Raw genomic sequence first — 10,765 nt, forward strand, 5'->3', positions numbered from 1 at the left:
TGTGCCCGAGCCAATTAGATATTTTGGTCCAATCCAGAATGGTTACCCAGCCTTTGCCAGAATGAAATTGTGTTTAGAATTTTATTTTTATAGTCTCTGAGGCATCGCAGATTTTAACAGGACATTGGATACCATCCATTCGTGGCACATCCGCTCCAACAAGATCTGCATATTTCAAAAATCATTAAGAAGTTAATACTGAAACCTATTTTAACTCTCTCTGATGACAAGTTGTTTTTTAATGTTCAAGGGTTTAGATTTCCCTTAGAAAAATGAAAATGATTCCTTTACCTTGGGATTTTGATCCAGATTGTGTAGAAGGAAAGAGATGATAAGTGACATCTCAATTTGGGGTGCCTCATGAGTCAGGGGGACTTGGTTTTTGACGATGCTCTTTAATTGACTTGCTGGAGACTGCCATTCTCTGGAGTGTGGGAGAACCCTGAGAATCCCACTTCCAGTCCTCCAGAGGTTTGCAGACTCCTGCCTTTCACTTGCTGAGGGTCAGAAATCACAGAAGGAGGTGGGGCTGGGCCCTTTACCTACCTGGTAACCGGAAGCAAGTTATTTATACCCTAGGACCCTCTGCTTTCTTGGGGGGTAAGAGGAATAGCACGCTCCCTGGCTGAACGTTTCCTGTGAGAATGGAAGACACAGCATCTGTTGTCCTAGGGCAGGGTGCAGGGTCAGTGCCCAAACAACATGTTTATTTGTTTATTCAACCAAAAGCGAAGCCCAAAGAGCGAGTGCCCAATATAGGGACGCCGCTTTCCTGTTTGTTACAGTCTGGTGGAGAAAACAGATAGGAGTCAAATCATCACTCAATTTAATTAAAGATGGAAATAAGTACAATAAAGGAGAACTTCCAACAGAGGAACTGCTAATTGGATGGGGATGGGGGTGGACCAGGGGTCAGGGCGGGGATGACGGAAGATAGAGGAAGTCACTTTTGAACTGAGAACTGAAAGATGGGTGTGGGGGAGTCTCACTGCGGGCCCTGGGGGACAGCATCAGGGAAGGAGAACAAGGGAGGTAGCTGCAGAGACGGGGCTTGATGAACCACTGGCAATTTCACATAAATTACTAGCAAGCTTTAGCCGGTGAAGCCTTTGATTTAAACGACAAAATTTTACAACTATGTCTTAGGAACAAACCTTTAATGCTGTGTGAAATGAAATTTATTGACAGCAATACTTCTTGACCCATTTCACTAATTTCTCTGAAAAGTTACCTAATTTATGTGAAAGAAAAAAAGAGGAAAAAATATATAGTTAATATATAGCTACATAGTTACCTACGGTAGATAGAAAATGCACGAGTGCATTATAACTTATAATAAAGTCTAAGGAGACATGACCTTGATGGACAAGCTGGGACAGAGGCTCCACCACGCTCATTACTAGTGTGTTATCCTAAGAAAGTTGCTTCCTTAGGGTTTTCTCTGTGCCGGGCACTGCGTTAGGTGCTAACAGGAAGTATATTATGGAATTTTCTCAACCACTCAGCGAGCTGTCAACGTCCTCCTCGTCCTTAACATTAGCTCATCTCCACTTTGCAGAAGGGACAGAAGTTCAGAAAAATTAAGTAGCATGCCCGGTTTTACCTAGGTAGTGAATAACAGGATTGGCATTTTAATCCTAGCACCCAGTTCCCAAATTGGCGCTCTTAAAACCACAGCATCATTTGCTCTGTCCAGCCTGGAAGGTGAGGTCACCAACGCGGAAGAGTTGCGGAGGACCCCACGCCAATGTAAGAGACCACCAGGACGAACATTTCTGCTTTCCTGCCACGAAACCAGACCCTGTCACGGTCCCCTCGACTTGATTCCAGCCATCCAAGCTGGGAGTTCAGAAGAGTTTTTTAGCAGGTGCTTCACGGAGGCCCAGGGGCTCAGGGGTCCGCTGAAACCGGTCGCGAAGTATTCTATGCGTGTGCGCATGTGCATTTTTCTCAAGGTCAGTCACCCAAAATGCTTACCAACTTCTGGTGACAGGAAGCTTCTCTCCACATTCTGATTCAGTGAAGTGGACTCAAGACAATAGAGGCGTGGGAGTTCAGGAGAGATTTTGACCTTCGTCTGGTCCCAAGCAGCAATGACCTGCTTACTAGCTACTTCAGGTGGGCCCATAACAGGCAAGGCCAGGGCTCCAGCCATCGCGAGCCTCCTTTAAAAATTACTCCTGGTTTACTCCCTTAAAAAAACCTTCCTCACTCCTCTACATACATTTACATATTTAAGAGTTAAGTAACCTTGCAGGATAAAAGGGCCTAAAAGGCACTGAACTCTGAACCATCCACATCCTCCAAATTCTGTGCGGTCCTTGCCAGTGTATAGTAAGATTGCTTTACAGCGCTGTGATCGATATGTACGTTCGCCCTTGCACTGGTTTGTCACGAGTGGTCCTGCACATGTCCATTTTCCTGCATTTGCGTGGTCCGTACTCTTGTGATTTTAGTAACCTGGTAGTATTCCCTTCTGTTAACATTTCTCGAATACATTTAAGTTTCTTTGACAAAAACAAACCTTCCATTTTAGATCTTCAACTCAGAGGTTTTCATTTTAAGATTAAAAAAAAAAATCGGATGCAGAAAATGCTAACAACGTATAACATAATGGTTTCAGAGCACTAGGTTTGGAACCCAACGGACCTGTATTTGAATCTCATTTGTCTCTTATGAGCCATGTAACATTGGGCAAGTCACTTAAGCTCTCTGAGCCCCAGTCACCTCATTATAAAATAGCAGTGTTTTCCTCTTCAAATTGTTGCAAGTTTAGCAATATAAAATGCTTAAAGTGCTTTGCAGAGTGCCTGGTACACGCTAAAAGCTGGCTAAGTGATCGCTATCGGCATAACAGAAAATAGAGAACAGGACCCATCTGGGGCCATTTGTTTAAGAGGGGTGAAAACATTATTTTTTCCAAGGTCACAAGGAAAGGAAATATGGGTTCAATTGGCCACATACTGGTGTCATTTTACTTGCCAATTCCAAGTTTGGGTGTCTGAAACGAACGTTTTCAGTCCTAAAATAAGGATGGCAAACTTGGGGCTGGTGTGCATGAATAAACATAGCCAGAGAATGCATACACCCTGCGCGTCCCCGGCACAGGGCAATCTGCTCCGCCTCACCGTTCCCCACCTCCCTGCAAAGCAAATTCTTCCAAGCCAAGTCAGTCCTCCACCAGCAAGGAGGATTTTCTGACACCTCCCCCGACCAAATGCTTGAACATACAAGCGAGACAGAACTACAGCGATTCTCTCATGCCCAACTCATTCACTTGATAGACCAGGAAGCAGGAGGTTCGGGCAAGTGAAGTGAATTTCCAAGGTTGCATAACACCTGAAGAGCCGAACTGCTCTAGAACTCCTTCATGATATTTTATTTAATTGTAGACCTCCTGGACTTATATCTACTTAATTTTTAATTATCGATTTCTTGTTTTCCTAAAAATATAAAAGGAAACTTTATACTACTGTTAATGGAAAATCCAGTATTACTTAACTTAAAAAAAACATAGTCATAAAAATAGGCAACAGAACAATGCTATTGAATTCTGGCTCAAATATACAATAGGCTGTGAAAGGATTGCAGCCTGAGGTGAAGGCTCTCCACAGAGAAGGAGATCAGCAAGGGTTCAAGAGCAACTGAATGAGGACCACCAATCTAAGGTTCCATCAAATGAAAATGCCATCAGACTTTTCTCTCCGAGGATAGAAGAGAATTGAAAGGGAATAACCACATTGGCATGGTGTGAGAGGTGTTAATTTGGGAACGACCAGTCTCCTCCATCCTGCTTGGTTTTACTTTCTGGTGTCCCTGTCTGTTACGGGTCACTCAACTTGGAATATTCCCTGAAGGCTTGTTATTTTGAGGTTGATTCTAAGCTCCAACAAAGCTGTCTACTTCTTTGCTTCCCTTTTCAATCTCAAAGCTCTAGTCGAACCCTCAACATTCCTGCGCAGTTAAATCGTTCACAGCCCACTTTGTGGCTCATTTCAGCTGCCTTTAGTTAGGCCTGTGTATAGACATTACCTTTTTTAATCTCCAACAATAACCTTTTTAAGTAGACACTGCTACGGTCCCCATTTTACAAATGGAGAAATTGAGGCACGAAGAAATTACTGAACTCGTCTAAGTCCTTGGCTGGTAACTTAGAGCTACTTGATTCGATATTCTATGTTCAATCACTGTGATATATTACCTCCCAGTCTAACTTCTGTTATTTGATTTGCTTCAAAAATATTTACTGAATATTTCTTATGATCCCATCAATGGATGCAGTAGAGTGCGGGCAAGCATAGAAGGATATAACTCAGTCCTCATCCTTGAGCTTTATATGTCATTAATACAGTCAGCAAATCCTTATTTGCTTACTCCCAAGTTGTAACCTTGTTGCAGACCCAAGGCACATACATATAAAAAAGTGTACAATAAATAATATAATCAAATACAATATGTACAGAGTAATTGGTAAGAGTGACGAGCAGGTCAGGAAGGAGATGCAGCGTTGTGGTCTGACACAATTGCGGAAGGCTTTACGGAAGACATGGTGCTTGAAAGGAGAGAGGGCATTCCAGGCAAAAGCCCAGGGAGCAGAAGGGCAGAGGTGGACGGCACCAAGCACAGGCCTACAGGAGCCTCCTTTTCTTAATACTTGATAAATTAACAACAACAGAACAAACAAACCCACAAACCAGCCGCAGGCCAGCAGGGTCTTACACTTTACTATAATTCCCAGGAATCAATTGTAATAAACCCCAGGAGAAGAAAGTTCCTCCAGTCTTAAGAGTAGCATTGGGTCAAAGGGGAGCTTTCCCCAAGGATGCTTTAGATTTCAATTGTGTGCCTGAGAAAGCTCTGCCACCAGCATGGCCTAGAATATCAACTCAGGGGCAGGAGGCTTTCAGGCAGCCTCAACGCAGCAGGAGGAGGAAAAAAAATCTACTTATGAAGATTGTTCACCCGAGAAGCCTTGAGGTACACTAGCAAGGCAAGAGCTTAAGAACTAAGACCCTCTCCTTACAGTTAAATGCCAAGTGCTGTCAATGACTTAAGGCTGGCTCATTATGGACCTATTTCAGCTAATCCTCCGCGGGCAACAATCCTCCTCTTTTCAGGGACTATGGAAGCCTGGGGAAGGCCATTCCTTTTCCAGTCAGGTGTGAGGGCAAAGAGCCATCCATCTTTAATAAACCTCCAGGCTCACAGGCCTCTTCCCATAGAAGGTAGTGCAGAATTTGTAGGTCTCTGAAATGTTCGACATCCATTCTGGCCCCTCCTGATTAAACAACAATAGCTGCCTCTCTACACGACCCCCTATCTTCTCTATCAGATGGTCAGTTTCTAGAATAGTCATCTATATATTCACTTACCTGTGCGTTAATTCGATCAACAACTGAGGGTCTCAACTACATGCATCTTTATGTTAGCACCTAAGTGCTTGATTGTACTCATTTCTTTCTGGTTTCTGATGCTTACCTACATCTCTAGCTTCATGCCCCACTGTCCTGTGCCCAACACTCGGTTCCGGCCACAGTGACTCTGCCCCCTCTCACCATAACTAACTCCTACTCGCTAGCTCTTCCGCGTGGACGTGCAACCATATTCCCTTCCACTTCCCTGCTTCATCTGGTTAGTGTCTTTTTTTTTTTTTAATCCAAAATGTATTTGTAGGGATAGTTTCCCACTCATCTTGATTCAGGATGCTTTCAGTGCTGCTTCTGTGTGAAGGAGCATCCTTCTACAAGCCTTGCGTGTCCTCCTGTGGGCTGGCGGAAGACAGCGGAGCAGCCGACGCACAAAACTACCGCTTGGGCGGGGCTAAAGACTGGTGATTTTGTAGCATCCCGGGCACTCCCCGCCCATGAAGTAGGAGTTGGGGCTGGGCAAAAGGTGCTTCTTCTTGTGCTCCCTCTTCTCCTCTTTTAGGGACAGATGGAGAAGGTCCTTCAAGATGGGTACATTCTTGCGGGGAGGTTGTCATCACCAGAAACCCATCTGGTTAGCTTCTACTCTGCATTCAAATCAGCTCCGGTCTTAGCTTGTCTCCTGTGCCCGACTCCCAGGGGTGGCTAGCTTCTTGAGTCGTAGGCAACTGAACGTCTGTGGTCTCACTGGTAAGTTCCATGAGACGAGGATCTTGTCTGCTTTTCTCCCCAGTGCTTAGTGCAGTGTCTGGCCCATAGTAAGCATTCAACGTATTTTGTTGTTGTTGTTGGAAGGAAGGAAGGAAGGAAGGAAGAAATGTAGTCCTTTCTCCCAGGATTCTGTCAGATCCCCGAAGGCAGCGATGGCATCCCCCGGTCCTAGTTCCTGGCACAATGGCTTGCGTATGAGCACTTAGTAAACATGTACTGAAATGAATGGATCAAACTTCCCTGTGTAGCCATGACTTAAAATATCATGAAGGACCAAAAATAAACAAACATTAAAAAGACAGACATGTAAATACATGGTCCCAAACCTCATGGGTCTTTCAGCGAAAGAGGGGAAAGGGGGCAAGTACACACATAACCAGAAGACATCGTGAAAATAAATTGGCATCTCGAGAGGAGTACAGACCAAGGGGCTTAGGAAGTTCAGAGTCAGGGAAGATCATGTCTGAGGAAGGGCTAAGAGACGGGAGAAGCGCCCAGCAGAGGGAGGTGAACAGGAAGAGGTTTTAGGGAAGAAGTGGCCCTGAGCCCCACAACTGTTCTGGACTTTACCTGGAGCCATGTGTCCACTGCTTTTGTGCCGGGCTATTCCTGGTGAAGTTTGCTTGGAGGGGGTACTCATCTAGCACCACCCCACTTCCAAGGCCTTTCTCTAGTTTACAAAGGCTTAAAACAGGGCAGGCAATTTAAAAGCCCACAGGGGCCAGAAAGCTCAGGTAACCACAAGATCTAGGTTGGCTATAAGATTGGGGACAATTGCAAAGCACTGTCACCTGCATGACAAGCAGAAACAGTGACTTCTCAACGGCTGCCGGTTGTTGTCACGTGTGACTATGGGCTCCATGTTGTGATGTCTTCCCATTTTTTTGCCCCAAGAAAAAAAAAGGAAGTCCAGATTCTTAAGTGAAATCTTCCAATTTTCAAATGTTGGTGACTAACTCAATTTTTTGGTTCGAAAAATACCCTTTGGTCAAACAAAACACATCCATGGATGGCATCCAGGCCGCAGGCCCCATTCAGCCACACACCACTGGTTTGCAACCTCTGGCCCAGACAGATTGGACTCCTGAAAATTAAAACTGCCATTTTGCACCCACAAGATTTGCAAATGTTAAGAAATCTGTTCACATCAAACCTTGCCAAGAAAGTGGAGCAACAGGAACGCTCAGATACAGCTACTGGGAGTGACGAGTGGGAAAGAAGTGGTGTTAACTTGGAAAGATAAAGATTTGCATATCCTATTACCTACCAGTGCCATTTCTAAGCACAGGCTCGGGGAGATTGTTGCAAATGCGCACAAAGAAACATATATGAGAATACTGACAGCTGCATTGTTTCTTACAGCAAGAGATTGGAAACACGCCAAATGCCACTTGCCGGAATAAACAAGCCGTGGCACACTTGTAGAAGAGAATGAAAACAACCCAAGTGCCATCAGTCAACGTGGATCTGATGTCGCCAAGGGTTAGAGTCACATGACCTCTAAGGTAGTTCCATCTCTACAGTGAAACATTCCTAGATATTACTAACCTTCTGTTAGCAGAGCTTTTATTCCTTCAGCAACTCTGAGCATCCATATGCCTGGCTCTCTGCTAGGTGCTGGGGAAGCAGTGGGAACTAAAGAGAAAGTGTCTCTGCCCTTGAGTGTGGTAGGAGACAAGAGTCAACAACCAAATAAGCACCGAGAGCGTCACGAATGATGAAGAGTGGGGTGGTATCAGAAGGCAGCATGGAGGAGGAACGTGGATCAGAAAGCAGCATGGAGGAGGAACATGGATCAGAAAGTAGCGTGGAGGAGGAACGCGGTATAGATGGAGTGGGGGGGGTACGGGTAGTTAGGGATGTCTTTTCCATAGAAGGGATATTTAAATTAAAACCTGCGAAGTTAGTCAGGAAAGAAAGGCAGAAAAAAACCTACCAAGCCACGGGAACAGCCCTGCAAAGGCCCCGAGCCTAGAACTTGCTCAGAGGGTCTCGGTGTGGCCAGAGGATGGCGCACTAACGCTCGAAGTCTTGCTAGCAGCAAGGAATCATCTGTGTTTGTTGTTTCACCCAGTTTTCAAGATGGCTGGCAAGCCAGAATGACATATGAAATCTAAATGACAAAACAAAACTAACTGGATTTAATGCACAGTTTCTTGCTGCATTAATGTGGAATTCTACTAAACTAACCCATCAACTAGAAAGAAAGAAGAGAATATGTAGTAGGCTCAGAGGTCTCCCTTCCGCTGGCATGAAGGGACCATGGTAAGGTTAAGTCTAGACAATCAGGGGATGAGAGTTCATTATGCAAAATAGTTTCAGCTTTTTTTTTTTTAATTCTTTTAAAAGATTTTACTTACTTATTTGAGAGAGAGAGAAAGCACATAGGGAGAAGGAGAGGGAGAAGCAGACTCCCCGCTGAGTGGAGAGCCTGATGCAGGGCTCGATCCCAGGACCTTGAGATCATGACCTGAGCCAAAGGCAGACACTTAACCAAGTGAGCCACTCAGGCACCCCCTAGTTTCAGCTTTTGAAGATAAACAAATTCGTGTGAGATACTCAGCTCCGTACAAGAAAGGTATTGCAACCATTCAGTGGTGGCTCTTCTCATGGCTTCTAATTCACCAATTGTTACATCTGTGTGCCATTTCCATGTATGTCAACACTCATGCATATGCGCACCACATACGCACTCAAATAATCTCAAACTACTTTAAGAACTATCCGTCTTCACTGTTTAATCTGTGCTGTTTTGGCCAGGAAATGTTGTGTTCTTGGTAACGAGGAACAGGCCAAGTGCAGTGGCCCTCGCACGGGCCCACCAGAGGCCTCACCGTGCGCACCACCGCCTTTCAGGAACAGGCGTGCAGTGTTTTAATCTCGGGAGTGGCTTTTGCCAGAAGCCCTCCATAACTAATTTTGCAGTCAGATTCCACAAGACCTATTCAACGTTTGGCTAAATCTCATGGAACATCTCATTTCCTTTCAATTTTTCATTAGTTTGAATTAAAAGTTAAAAAAAAAAAAGCTAACAAGCATGGCTTGCATGGATATTTTTAAATTAAAACACAGCCGCATTGTCATTCATTTTGTTGACCAACAGAGCTGACCCCCACCGCTTTCCTCCGCCTCCCCCCGCCCCGACTGAACTGCCTCCAGTTTTGCAGTGCCCTCTCTGTGCCCTTGGAGAGCGTGATCTGACCTTGTTCCAGGAGGAAGATGAGGAGACCGGCTTCCTTCCTATGACACAGTTCTTTGATTTACTGGGTGCTGGACAACGAGCGTTTGCCTTCTAATCTCACACCTACAGCTCCCATTTCCAAGAAATCTAAATGGAAAAGCAAGCAAGGAGGGGTGGGGTTCAGGGAGGATGCAGAACAGAAGTATCCTGGAACTTTGGACAAATGAATTATCTCACAAGAGCCATACCCGAGACAGGTGTGTCTGTGAGATTTCCCACAGAAAAAAGGTAGAAAATACTATGTAGTCTATTTATATGACCTCAGTGGATTCATAAAGTCTACTGTTTTCTGTTCCTGGATTCCTTTTGGAATTGGAGGTCACATTGTCCTTGAGTTTCTAAACACTGCCCATTTTTGATCTTCTCCTTCCTCTCTGACCATGTTCGTTCATTCATTCATCAAAATTTTTTTAGCAGCTCCTAAGTGCCAGGGGTTATACTAGGCACAAGGATTATTTTGGTGGGAGGGGTAAATTACGGTTTGCAATCACTCACTCCTACCCACATCTCTGTAAGAAGGTTACATATTCACCTAGCGCCATATAACCTGCTGTGCTTTCTGGAGGCTACTTTGGGCTTGGCCATGGGTCAAGCTCTGGCCAATGGAAAGAGCCCAGGCATGATATATACCATGTCCAGGCAGAAGTTTCTAGAGGCATCACCAGTTCCTGCAGACCTCTTGCTTCTCCTTTCCTCCCTGAAAACAGCATGTCCCAGACAGAGGTGGTTCTCTCCACCGAATCCTGGAATGAGAAGATGTATGGAGCAGATGGCTGGCCGGAACAGAGCCACTGCTGACCTACAGTGGAACACGCATGTTATAGGAGTGAAAAAAAGTGACCACTGCTGAAAGCCTCTGAGATTATGAGGTAGTGACTGTAGCAAGCCTGATGGGTGCGCTTACCAATGAGCAAAAGCAGATTTGGCCCTTGCTTTTATGGATCTAATAGTCTAATCAGGGGAGCCAGTCAGTAAGCATACAAAGCGACTGATAATCATGTATCTAATAACATCCTTTATTCTACACTAACTCCTCTTACTCATCCAACCGAATGTAGCCCTTGGCCCTCCTCTCTTCTGGCCACATTCTCTCCCTCGACAACTCTGTCTATTCCCATGGCTTCGTATCTCTTCAAATGACTCTTTAATCTATTTTCCTAGTCCTGCCATCACTTACAAGTGACAGATACGTATTCCCGGAAGACAGCTGGATATCATGCCTGCAGGTTCCATTCGTATACCTAAACTCAGCATGACTGGAAACGAAAGCATCTGGTATTCCTCATGGTTTCTGTGGGTCAGGAATTCAGGAAGGGCTCAGCCGAGTGGCTCTTCTCTGGGGTCTCTCAACGGTGCTGGAACAATGAGGGGCTGCCCCCCCTGGATC

At 45.1% G+C, this 10,765-nt stretch overlaps 1 pseudogene; it reads right to left on the reverse strand.

The window, feature by feature from the left end:
• Positions 1–5,708: 5,708 nt before the first annotated feature.
• LOC100482410 lies at positions 5,709–7,413 on the reverse strand (annotated as a pseudogene).
• Positions 7,414–10,765: the final 3,352 nt, after the last annotated feature.

Source organism: Ailuropoda melanoleuca, chromosome 3 (assembly GCF_002007445.2).
Source record: "Ailuropoda melanoleuca isolate Jingjing chromosome 3, ASM200744v2, whole genome shotgun sequence".
Taxonomy (NCBI): Eukaryota; Metazoa; Chordata; class Mammalia; order Carnivora; family Ursidae; genus Ailuropoda; species Ailuropoda melanoleuca.